Here is a 12,634-nt window from a genome sequence, read left to right on the forward strand (position 1 = left end):
GGAGTGCCTTACTTCACGAATTTTATTCGTTTGAATGAAATTTCTAGTGCTTTGCCTCTTCATTAACTTTTTCGCTGCTGCAGACACGTGCTCCCCACATTCCGCGCTGTGCGCGATTTTATCATCACTGCACTTCTCGCCTGTGCAGACACATGGTGTTCCCACTGCTTTGACACATTTATCATTCGATTTCACAAAAACTATTTGGCCCAAAAATTTGATTTTTACACATATTCTTGACTGATACCTTCCCCCCATAAATGAATTTTGTTTCGATGTTCAACCCAGTTATTGTGCAGCATTAAATGTAGTAAACCATTGCACGAAATTTTGAAGAGTTTGCAGAGGTAAAAGTCCATAGCGTATACTTTCCGTATGGTCGACTTTAGTTGCCACAATGTTGAGAATGAAATGTGGACAATGTACCTAAATTTCATATATAATTTACTGTATAAAAATATCTCATTTAATTGAAGTACGACATAGGTGTCGTATGTAATATTGAGAAATATTCCGTCTTTCGCGACTGTAATAAAAGTTTTTTTTACACCGGGCGCGTTTGGCTTTATTTTAAAGCACTTCAATCAGTCAATGGAAGTGGGGCGAAGGTATCAGTCAAGAAGATGTGCAAAAATCTAATTTTTTGGCCAAATAGTTTTTGTGGAATCGAATGATAAGTGTGTCAAAGCAGTCGGAAACACCATGTGTCAGCACAGGCGAGCAGTGCAGTGACAAAATCGCGCACAGCGCGGAGTGCGGGGAGCACGTCTCTGTAGCAGCGAAAGGGTTAATGCGGCCGTGGTGGCTTTACTTCATAAAGTGCGCGCTCCCCCCTAAACGTAAGTTTGCGAACTATGCTATACTATGGCGCTGTTTCTCTTGGCGCGTGCGTCGTGTGCAACTGGCAACGCAGCAATCTCCAGCGTCTGGGCGGTCATGCGCGAGCCGCCAAGATAAAAGAATTCAACTATAGAGGAGGCCAAAATGCACGCGTTCCAGCTCACGAAGGCTAGCGTGACGTCTGGAACAGGACAAGGAAATTAGAATTTAGAAAAACGGACGTAGCTGGTGGAATACTTAACTTTAATCCATCAATGATGAGCGTCGCTCTTGACTGTACATGACTCAGTATCAATAGTAACTGATAATGGCGCCTTGCTAGGTCATAGCAAATGACGTAGCTGAAGGCTGTCGTCTCGGCAAATGAGAGCGTGTTTTGTCAGTGAACCATCGCTAGCAAAGTCGGCTGTACAACTGGGCGAGTGCTAGGAAGTCTCTCTAGACCTGCCGTGTGGCGGCGCTCGGTCTGCAATCACTGATAATGGCGACACGCGGGTCCGACGTATACTAACGGACCGCGGACGATGTAAGGGCTACCACCTAGCAAGTGTGGTGTCTGGCGGTGACACCACACACAGACACTAGAAGAACTTCTTCAGAAATTTCATGGTACTGCTATCTATTCGACCTTAGATTTAAAATCTTGGTTTTGGCTAATTCAGCTCCATCCGAACTGCAGAAAGTACACAGCTTTCCTCTGTTTTGGTGATTGTTATCAATTTTGCAAATTACCGTTTGGTTTAACAATTTCTTCAGCAGCATTTATTCGCGGTATGAACACAATACTTCCGAAGGAACTTAAAGACAGAATCACAGCGTACGTAGACGACATCCTTATAGCAGAAGCTAGCTCGTCTCAACATAATTTCATTCTTGAACAACTGTTCTTTCCATGCACAAGGACTCACAGTTAACCTTAGCAAATCGCACTTTGGCAAAACCTCCATAAAATTAAAACGAAGGGATTGCGCCTGATCCTGAAAAACTTCAAGCTTTATGTGACATTACTGTTCCAACGACTGAGAAACAGCTCCGTAGTTTTCTAGGATTAATTAACATTTTTCGTAAATTTATTCATTACTCTGCTTTGGACACCCGTAGATTATGCCAGTTGACAGGCAAAAACACTATTTGGTCGTGAAATAATCAAGCACAATAGGAATTTATTAATCTGAAACATGCCTTGTTACACGCACCACATTTATCACACCCAGATCCCACCAAAAATTTCTCCATTCCTACAGACAGTTCTAACACCGCTCTTGGGAATATATTTTTCAGGAAATCGAAGAAGATGGCACTACAGTAATAAAAAGCATCGCATTTGTAAGTCGCATTCTACCACCTGCTGAACGGAGTTATTCGGTTACAGAGCTTGAAACATTATGTGTTGTTTGGGCATTTACCAGATTTAGGCATTTTCTTTATGGAAGACATACTACCGTTTACACAGACCATAGAGCTATACAGTTTTTACTTTCCGCCAAATTCACACATGGCAGATTAAGTAGACGGAAACTTTATTTACCGGAGTTTGATTTTACAATTGTTCATATTTCCGGTGCGAAAAATATTGTAGCAGACGCTCTATCCCATTCTCTCAGCAACAATCAGCAAGACGTCGCAGCTAACTTCTGCCGAACAAATGTCAGCCTCATGTATATTCAACAAGTTGCATTTGAAAATTTCATTTCGTCCTCATTACGAGACGTTGCGAAGGAACAGAGCAAATACAATGTACGGAAATAAATTAAATACCTTTGGCAAGATAGGAATAATGCTACCATTAGAAACAATTATACTGGTTGCAACAACATTCTGTTTCGCCGTTCTCGCCCTGACAGCAATAATTGGTTACTCTGCATTCCTGAAGAAAAAAAAGTGTGTGAAATCTTATGGGACTTAACTGCTAAGGTCATCAGTCCCTAAGCTTACACACTTCTTAACCTAAATTATCCTAAGGACAAACACACACACCCATGCCCGAGGAAGGACTCGAACCTCCGCCGGGACCAGCCGCTCAGTCCATGACTGCAGCGCCTAGACCGCTCGGCTAATCCCACGCGGCCATTCCTGAAGAACTTGTTCACAAATTAATTTGGTACACTCGTTTAAGCTACGCCCATTATGGAACCAGAAAATATTTTCTCATCGTAAGGCAGAATTTTTATTTTGCCAACATGGAAAAACGTATTCGACGAGTTTTAGCGTCATCTAAAATCTGCCAGAAAGCTAAATCAGCCACTACTTCACATATTCAACCGTTATATGCTATCGTACCCATTAAATAAAGGCATATGGCTGCTGTAGACATCTTGGGACTGATTCGATCTAATAGAGGTTTTTGTCACATCTTTGTCGCTGTTAAACTCACTTCGAAATTTGTTACCTTTACTCCGCTATGCAAAGCTACTGCCAAATATGTATCAAATGCATTCGTAAAACATTTTCTACGTCATGTAGGTCACGTACTAAAAGTACTTTCCGGCAGTGGACCACAATTTCGATCTGCAACATGGACACGTGTGTTACGAGCTAGAAACATTTCTCCGATTTATATATCCAAATATTATGCTTGTTGCAACCCTTCTGAACGATGGATGAAAGAAATTGGTAAATTATGTAGAATATACTGCCATAAGAAGCAAATTGATTGAGACAAACACAGTTTTTCTTTCCAAGATGTAATTAATTCTATACAAAATGAATCCACTATGTTGTCTCCTACTGTTATTTTGAAGAACGTTGAACCACCCAGTAAAATTAATGAACTGGTATCTTTTCCTACATCACATCGACTACGTCACCATGGAATAATTGACATTGCCCTCAATAATATCAAACGTGCCGCACAGCGCCGCAAAAGACAGCAAAAACAGGTTTGTAAACTCCGTGAATTTCACATAGAACAGAAGATAATGGTACGCACACATTTATCCAAGAGAGGAAAGAGTAGATGTAGTAAATTTGAACTTCTATACGCTGGCCCATATCGAATCTGCAGCATTCCTCACCCAATGTAGTACATATCGAAACTTTACGAACAAGAGACTCAAAAGGTAACCACCACATTTCAAACGTCAAACCTTTTATAGAATGCTTGTTTTATGATTTATCACACCATAATGCCATTTCCAGCTATATTTACATTTATGTCACCACATACTGATTATATTTTTTCTTGGAAAATTCCCAGCAATATGAGGGTAACAGGTCGCCTTTCATGTCGTAGTATCAGACCGTGCACATTTTATAAATAACATAATAAGATTTTCACCCTGCAGCGGAGTGTGCGCTGATATGAAACTTTCTGGCAGATTAAAACTGTGTACCGGACGGAGTCTCGGTCCAGCACACAGTTTTAATCTGCCAGGAAGTTTTATAAATAACAATTTTTCTTTGCAAATTCCCAGTGACTTGAACTTAGTATGTCAGTTCACTTACTGCAATTACAGACCTAGCACATTTTCCACTTTATAATGTACATATGATGATTTTCCTATAGAAAATAGAATATTCTCTGTATATACTATGTGGTTTTTAAGATATAATAAACATCAGTTCACCTGACATTTTCGCATTATTATATCCCACTATCTTGTTTATTGCATATTTCTTTATGCCACTACATTGTGATATTGTGTATGCATTTCTGCTCTTGAAAATATTCTTGTCCATGGATTTGTACCTACCACATTTTTTCTATGATGCTATGCTACATGCACATACCTTGATGTATGCTATACAACAAATTTGATCATATGATTAGAAATAAGTTTTCCCTTAATGTGTTGTTGTTGTTGTTGTGGTCTTCAGTCCTGAGACTGGTTTGATGCAGCTCTCCATGCTACTCTATCCTGTGCAAGCTTTTTCATCTCCCAGTACTTACTGCAACCTACATCCTTCTGAATCTGCTTAGTGTATTCATCTCTTGGTCTCCCCCTACGATTTTTACCCTCCACGCTGCCCTCCAATACTAAATTGGTGATCCCTTGATGCCTCAGAACATGTCCTACCAACCGATCCCTTCTTCTGGTCAAGTTGTGCCACAAACTTCTCTTCTCCCCAATCCTATTCAATACTTCCTCATTAGTTATGTGATCTACCCATCTAATCTTCAGCATTCTTCTGTAGCACCTTAATGTGTATATAATGTAAATGCTAGATATTAATCCATACTCATCATTTTCAGAAAGCAATACCCTGTAAAAGAAATAAATTAAATAACCACAGTGTTCACTGTAAACTGACATGGATATTTTAAAATCAGAACGAAAGAGGGAAAATGCAACACTTTGCCATGAAAAGTAACTGGACAGGAATTAACAAGCATTAACAAGAATATACTATACACACCATATGATAACAGTCTTAACTAATCATTTTTCTATCAGAATATGACGCAGTTACGGCAGACTATCACGTAAAACTATATACGTTAATTTTTGTGATGAGGTATGTCATATGTAAGAATGTAATATGTGAAATGATGATGAAAATGAAATAATATGAAAGAAAATGACGATGGTAATAATGTTATACGAAGAAAATGATACTCGAGAAGTCATGCCTTGAGCTGACACAAACAAATGATGGTGATGAATAGTGAAGTCTTTATTTTTTGCGTATGATGATAATGATGAAGTATTCCCTTTAGTTATGAGATGCTATGCAGTTATTTAAGTATTTGTTGTAGTTTTTTTGACAGTATGGCATATATCACATAGTATAATGAATAAATATTTTTGGTATAGACAATTAGAATACATTCATATTAAAAACAATGTTTCATCACCTGCTAATTCAGACTTTATTACTTTTATGCATAATAGGCATACATTTCTTCTTTTACCTTCATAATCCACTTTGTATTTTTTCCAGGAATAACATTTCATGTCATCAGCATCATTTGAAATATGTTTTTTATATTATATGCTATAGACAGTTAGTTATTAAGCCTGCTCCACTACTTGTATTTTACCTACTTCTTTCTGTCATTGATGAATGTGATCACATATACTTTACTTATTTGATAACCTTGCTGCAGCTGACTCATGACGATTGACAAATGACGTTAATCATTTAATTTCGAGCAGTAAATCAAAAGAAAATCTTCTCATTAATGAACCATTAATCCCAAAGCAATGCATTGCTATACCAAAATATATTGCAAAATTCCGTTCTTCTCTTATGTATAGATTATCTGTATATATCATTAGGCTAGGCACCTTGATGACTAGGTTAAATGTCATACATTTTAGGAATCTCTTATGTCACTTGCACAATATTATATGTACTTACTAGCAGCTAAATGCTACATGTAATAACACCTATTTCTAGATAATGATTTGTATATCATCTGTATCAGTTAATGAAATTTTTACAGGCCACTGAGTGGCAACACTTCTCCAGCTAAGAATATATAAGATTACTACTGATGATTTCTATGTTACACTTATTTAATGTTTTAATTTTATTGTTCGGCCTTTGAACGCCACAACATTTTGTAAAGTTGTCATTTAAGGCTTCCTAAAAGCCACATAAATTAGTAATATAATTTTTTTTTCTTGATCTACTTATTATGTCAAATCAATTATATATCTATGTAAAACCGGCAATGGAATGCTCATGTGAGCTTACCTTACATATATTATGGGACCGAAACTCGGCTTATACTTTGTAACTTGGATTGATGTCAATAACATAATATTCACGAAATGTTATAAGACTAAATGTATCCTTCAACCTCTGACCCAGTTATAACCAATTAAGGAGACTTTTCTATGTCTTGCCCATCCTCATGATCATGGAGCACTCTATTTGGATATTTTGCACTAATTCTGCTGAACGGAATGCACAGTCTAATGAGTACACAGTATGGTTTGAGAGTAAATCGGAGAAAGACGAAGGTAATGAGAAGTAGTAGAAATGAGAACAGCGAGAAAACATCAAGATTGATGGTCACGAAGTCAATGAAGTTGAGGAATTCTGCTACCTAGGCAGTAAAATAACCAATGACTGACGGAGCAAGGAGGACATCAAAAGCAGGCTCGCTATTTCAGAAAAGGCATTTCTGGCCAAGAGAAATCTACTAATATCAAATACCGGCCTTAATTTGAGGAAGAAATTTCTGAGGATGTACGTCTGGAGTACAGCATTGTATGGTAGTGAAACATGGACTGTGGGAAAACCGGAACAGAAGAGAATCGAAGCAGTCCAGATGTGGTGCTATAGACGAATGTTGAAAATTAGGTGGACTGATAAAGTAAGGAATGAGGAGGTTCTATGCAGAATCGGAGAGGAAAGGAATATGTGGAAAACACTGATAAGGAGAAGGGACAGGATGATAGGACATCTGCTAAGACATGAGGGAATGACTTCCATGGTACTAGAGGGAGCTGTAGAGGGCAAAATATGTAGAGGAAGACAGAGATTGGAATAAGTCAAGCAAATAATTGAGGACGTAGGTTGCAAGTGCTACTCTGAGATGAAGAGGTTAGCACAGGAAAGGAATTCGTGGCGGGCCGCATCAAACCAGCCAGTAGACTGATGACTAAAAAAAGAAAGTACAGATTATGGATTCTACAAGAATGTGGTGATGACATATCAAGCTGTTCACCACACTGACCAACAGCGATGTTATTTCGGGCCTACTGCTTGGTGTATCTAATGTACTACCAAAAGGGCAACATACAATATTAATGCTACATTTCAGTGTCTTGGCTACACTGATTAATGCTTCAGAAAAGAGAACTTCAGATTTTCACACCTGGTGTTGTGTTTCTGTGAAAAGATACAGAATTTTCAGGGCAGTTATGTGCTACAACCATGATGCTATCCTTTCCATACCTCACTTTCTTCTTGTAAATGATACTAAAAACGTATACTAAAGAAAAAATTTGAATTGACAGTGCATGTGCACTTTGTATGATTCTTAATATTCGTATCTACCTTTGTATGTTCAGTACTTATATAATTTAACAATGATTTCATATATATTCTGTAACTATGTAAAACATATGTATATTAATTACCAAAACTCACTTTGTAGACTTAGTAAACTAAGTATTTCATATCTATTTGAAATAGAAAAATTTGTTGCTCATGGCAAGACCAAGGGACTCACCTTCGCTTTACCCCCCAGCGGAGGGTTACGTGAGGGGTTCAGCACCCTGCTGGAGCAAATGTAATTTCGATGTTTTGTTCACGCGCTGCCCGCGACAGAAAATACCTTTGCTGCAACAGAGTCGCAGGTCTGAGCAGTCTCGGCAACAGTTGCAGTCGCTCGCTGCTACACTGCAGTCCTAGTCTGTTGCTGGTGCAGCGCAGTTCATAGCCACCTATTGTAAGGTAAATTTTTTTTTTCTTGCCATGCGCGTAGTTAAGTCACTTGTCTGAGATGTTAATATGAGTCTGTTTCAATCTTTTTGTGATTCGCCAGCACCAGTTGACCCGGATTTGTAATATTCACTTTTTCACATGGTGGATTGCAGACCTTTATCAATAATGTAAAAAAATTTCAGAATAAAAATTAAACGAGTCAACAAAAAAAGGAAGGAATAATTTTGCCTTAAGTCATTGCCAGTCCCGATCCAGTCATTTATTTAAATTTAAATGTTTCGGAAATTTTCTCGGATCATAGTCATGTGTTCTTTAGTAATCAGACGACCAGATGTGCAGCTGTGTCAATAAGCAAAGTCAGTTTTTCTATAATTCTGATCTCAGACAAATGTTGTCCAGTATTAGTAGATAGGCCAACATTGCACTAAGCTGTGCCATTTACGAGCAGATATACAGGGTGTTACAAAAAAGGTACAGCCAAACTCTCAGGAAACATTCCTCACACACAACTAAAGAAAAGATGTTATGTGGACATGTGTCCGGAAACGCTTAATTTCCATGTCAGAGCTCATTTTAGTTTCGTCAGTATGTACTGTACTTCCTCGATTCACCGCCAGTTCGCCTAACTGAAGGAAGGTAATGGTGACTTCGGTGCTTGTGTTGACATGCGACTCATTGCTCTACAGTACTAGCATCAAGCACATCAGTATGTAGCATCAACAGGTTAGTGTTCATCACGAACGTGGTTTTGCAGTCAGTGCAATGTTTACAAATGCGGAGTTGGCAGATGCCCATTTGATATATGGATTAGCACGGGACAATAGCCGCGGCGCGGTACGTTTGTATCGAGACAGATTTCCAGAACGGAGGTGTCCCGACAGGAAGACGTTCGCAGCAATTGATCGGCGTCTTAGGGAGCACGGAACGTTCCAGCCTATGACTCGCGACTGGGGAAGACCTAGAACGACGAGGACACCTGCAATGGACGAGGCAATTCTTCGTGTAGTTGACGATAACATTAATGTCACCGTCTGAGAAGTTGCTGCTGTACAAGGAAACGTTGACCACGTCACTGTATGGAGAGTGCTACGGGAGAACCAGTTGTTTCCGTACCATGTACAGCGTGTGCAGGCACTATCAGCAGCTGATTGGCCTCCACGGGTACACTTCTGCGAATGGTTCATCCTGCAATGTGTCAATCCTCATTTCAGTGCAAATGTTCTCTTTACGGATGAGGCTTCATTCCAACGTGATCAAATTGTAAATTTTCACAATCAACATGTGTGGGCTGACCAGGATCCGCACGCAATTCTGCAATCACGTCATCAACACAGATTTCCTGTGAACATTTGGGCAGGCATTGTTGGTGATGTCTTGATTGGGCTCCATGTTCTTCCACCTACGCTCAATGGAGCACGTTATTGTGATTTCGTACGGGATATTCTACCTGTGCTGCTAGAACATGTGCCTTTACAAGTACGACACGACATGTGATTCATGCACGATGGAGGTCCAGCACATTTCAGTCGAAGTGTTCGTACGCTTCTCAACAACAGATTCGGTGACCGATGGATTGGTAGAGGCGGACCAATTCCATGGCCTCCACGCTCTCAAAAATGGTTCAAATGGCTCTGAGCACTATGGGACTTAACATCTATGGTCATCAGTCCCCTAGAACTTAGAACTACTTAAACCTAACTAACCTAAGGACATCACACAACACCCAGCCATCACGAGGCAGAGAAAATCCCTGGCGAGAACGCTACCGCACGACCACGAGATGCGGGCTCCACGCTCTCCTGACTTCAACCCGCTTGACTTTCATTTATGGGGGCATTTGAAAGCTCTTGTCTATGCAACCCCGGTACCAAATGTAGAGATTCTTCGTGCTCATATTGTGGACGGCTGTGATACAATACGCCATTCTCCAGGGCTGCATCAGCGCATCAGAGATTCCATGCGACGGAGGGTGGATGCATGTATCCTCGCTAACGGAGGACATTTTGAGCATTTCCTGTAACGAAGTGTTTGAAGTCACGCTGGTACGTTCTGTTGCTGTGTGTTTGCATTCCATGATTAATGTGATTTGAGGAGAAGTAATAGAATGAGCTCTAACATTTAAAGTAAGCGTTTCCGGACACATGTCCTAATAACATAGTTTCTTTCTTTGTGTGTGAGAAATGTTTCCTGAAAGTTTGGCCGTACCTTTTTGTAACACCCTGTATATTACAGCGCTAGTCGAAGGGTGCACATGCTCCGTTATTACTACAAACTACATACAGTACTCGTCATATGTTACTTACGGAAGAACACTGTACTCATTCACAATACGTATTTCATTCGGCGCATTAACGATGCAAAAATCACTACATGTATCCTCGAAAACCGCGGCAGCCTAATGACGGAAATCAACTCTTTCCGATTGACTTCTATAAGACTCGTGCTGGACACCTTCACTCTTCCAGGTTCGCAACTATGATGTGACGAAGACGCAACCGGGACAACATAACTCTCTGTCCCGTGCCTCGTAAACAAGCGTCGCGTGGTTGGCTGTCTGTGAGCCCTCGTGAGGAATTCACAGCACTCTTACTCGGAGTTGCTTTCATGTGACAAGGCTTAAAACTGTAATACTTTCATAACTCACGGCGTTTGGGAATTTAGTCTGCGTGTCTTATTATTATCATTCCTTATTAATTTACTTACCTTATTAACCCTCCTATCCCTATCAATTGAGATAGGGAAAAATACAAACGAAAAGAATAACATCCGCTAGGTTTCTTCGAGATTCTAACCCGGGTTTCCGACTCCCAGCCAGTTACCTTGGCCATTGCGCTATCGGTGCTGTCGGCGAAAAGTGTTTAACATGTGGTTACAGAAGCGGCAGTTGTAAAAGTTTCTTACCTCGATTTCTGGAAAAGTTTGCGTTTGCGGACCCCATACCTGATGATGAAAAATGCTCTATTCACAATTATCTATCGATCCCTCCAATTTTGACTCGATTGCTCGTCATAATCTTTAGGGGTGATTTTCTCAAAATTGCGGCGGTGTTGACCCAAAATATCTTAGATTCCTTCGTTTTAGGTTGCACACAAGCGACCTGCCAAATTTGAGACGAATCGGTTGGCCGTGTCTGAGACCTTCCCCTTGTGAGTAGAGACGATGGCGCGCATTACGCAGCCTCCGATGTACACTGAAGTACCAAAGAAACAGGTATGGGCATCCGTATTCAAGTACAGAGATATGTAAACAAGCAGAATACGGAGCTGCGATCGGAAACCCATATATTGGACAAGTGTCTGAAGGTGTTCTTAGATCGGTTACTGCTGCTACAACGGCAGGTTGTCAAGGTTTAAGAGAGTTTCAAAGTGGTGTTACAGTCGGCGCACGAGCCGTGGGATACAGCATCTCCGAGGTAGTCATGAAGTGGCGATTTTCCCGCGCCACCATTTCACGAGCGTACCGTGACTATCAGCAGTCCGGTAAAACATCAGATCTCCGACATCGCTGCGGCCGGAAAAAGATCCTGCAGGAACGCGACCAGCGACGGCTGAAGAGAATCGTTCAACGTCGCTGAAGTGCAACCATTCCGCAAACTTGTGCAGATTTCAATGCTGGGCCATCGATAACTGTTATCGTGCGAACCATTCGGCGAAATAATTATGAAAAATCCGCCTCGACTGCACAAACTACCTGGTGTTTACCCATGTTTCAGCGTGGGTAACCACGCCTTCTTCAGAACAATATAGAAAACAGGTTGCCTAAATAGGCACAGTCAAAGGCTAAATAAACACCTACAGCGTCAAGACACCATAATTTTTTTTTTTTTTACAAATGCACGGTACGTATGTACCAAGTCAATAATATTACTCATCTCACTGTGTGTGCTGCGTCGCCCCAGCCAACGTACGATGGTCACAGGCTCTCCACCGCAGGCTGTTCACATGCGCGGCTATCGAAATCACTGCGCATGCACGCGGCCAGGAAACGCTCTTCTTATGCACAGGAGCGGGATTACAAAGTTAACACGGATCTGGACCTAACTGAGTGCCAAATGTGGTGTGACCGCCAGACACCACACTTGCTAGGTGGTAGCCTTTAAATCGGCCGCGGTCCATTAGTATACGTCGGACCTGCGTGTCGCCACTATCAGTGATTGCAGACCGAGCGCCGCCACACGGCAGGTCTAGTCTAGAGAGACTCCATAGCACTCGGCCCAGTTGTACAGCTGACTTTGCTAGCGATGGTTCACTGACTACATACGCTGTCGTTTGCAGAGACGACAGTTTAGCATAGCCTTCAGCTACGTCATTTGCTACGACCTAGCAAGGCGCCATACTCAGTTCCTATGTCTTCTGAACAGATAATAACGTGAATCATGTGCCGTCAAGAGCGACGTTCATCATTAATGGATTAAAGTTAAGTATCAAACTAATTACGTCCGCTTTCTGAATTC

The sequence above is a fragment of the Schistocerca piceifrons genome, chromosome 9 (assembly GCF_021461385.2).
Source record: "Schistocerca piceifrons isolate TAMUIC-IGC-003096 chromosome 9, iqSchPice1.1, whole genome shotgun sequence".
Classification (NCBI taxonomy): Eukaryota; Metazoa; Arthropoda; class Insecta; order Orthoptera; family Acrididae; genus Schistocerca; species Schistocerca piceifrons.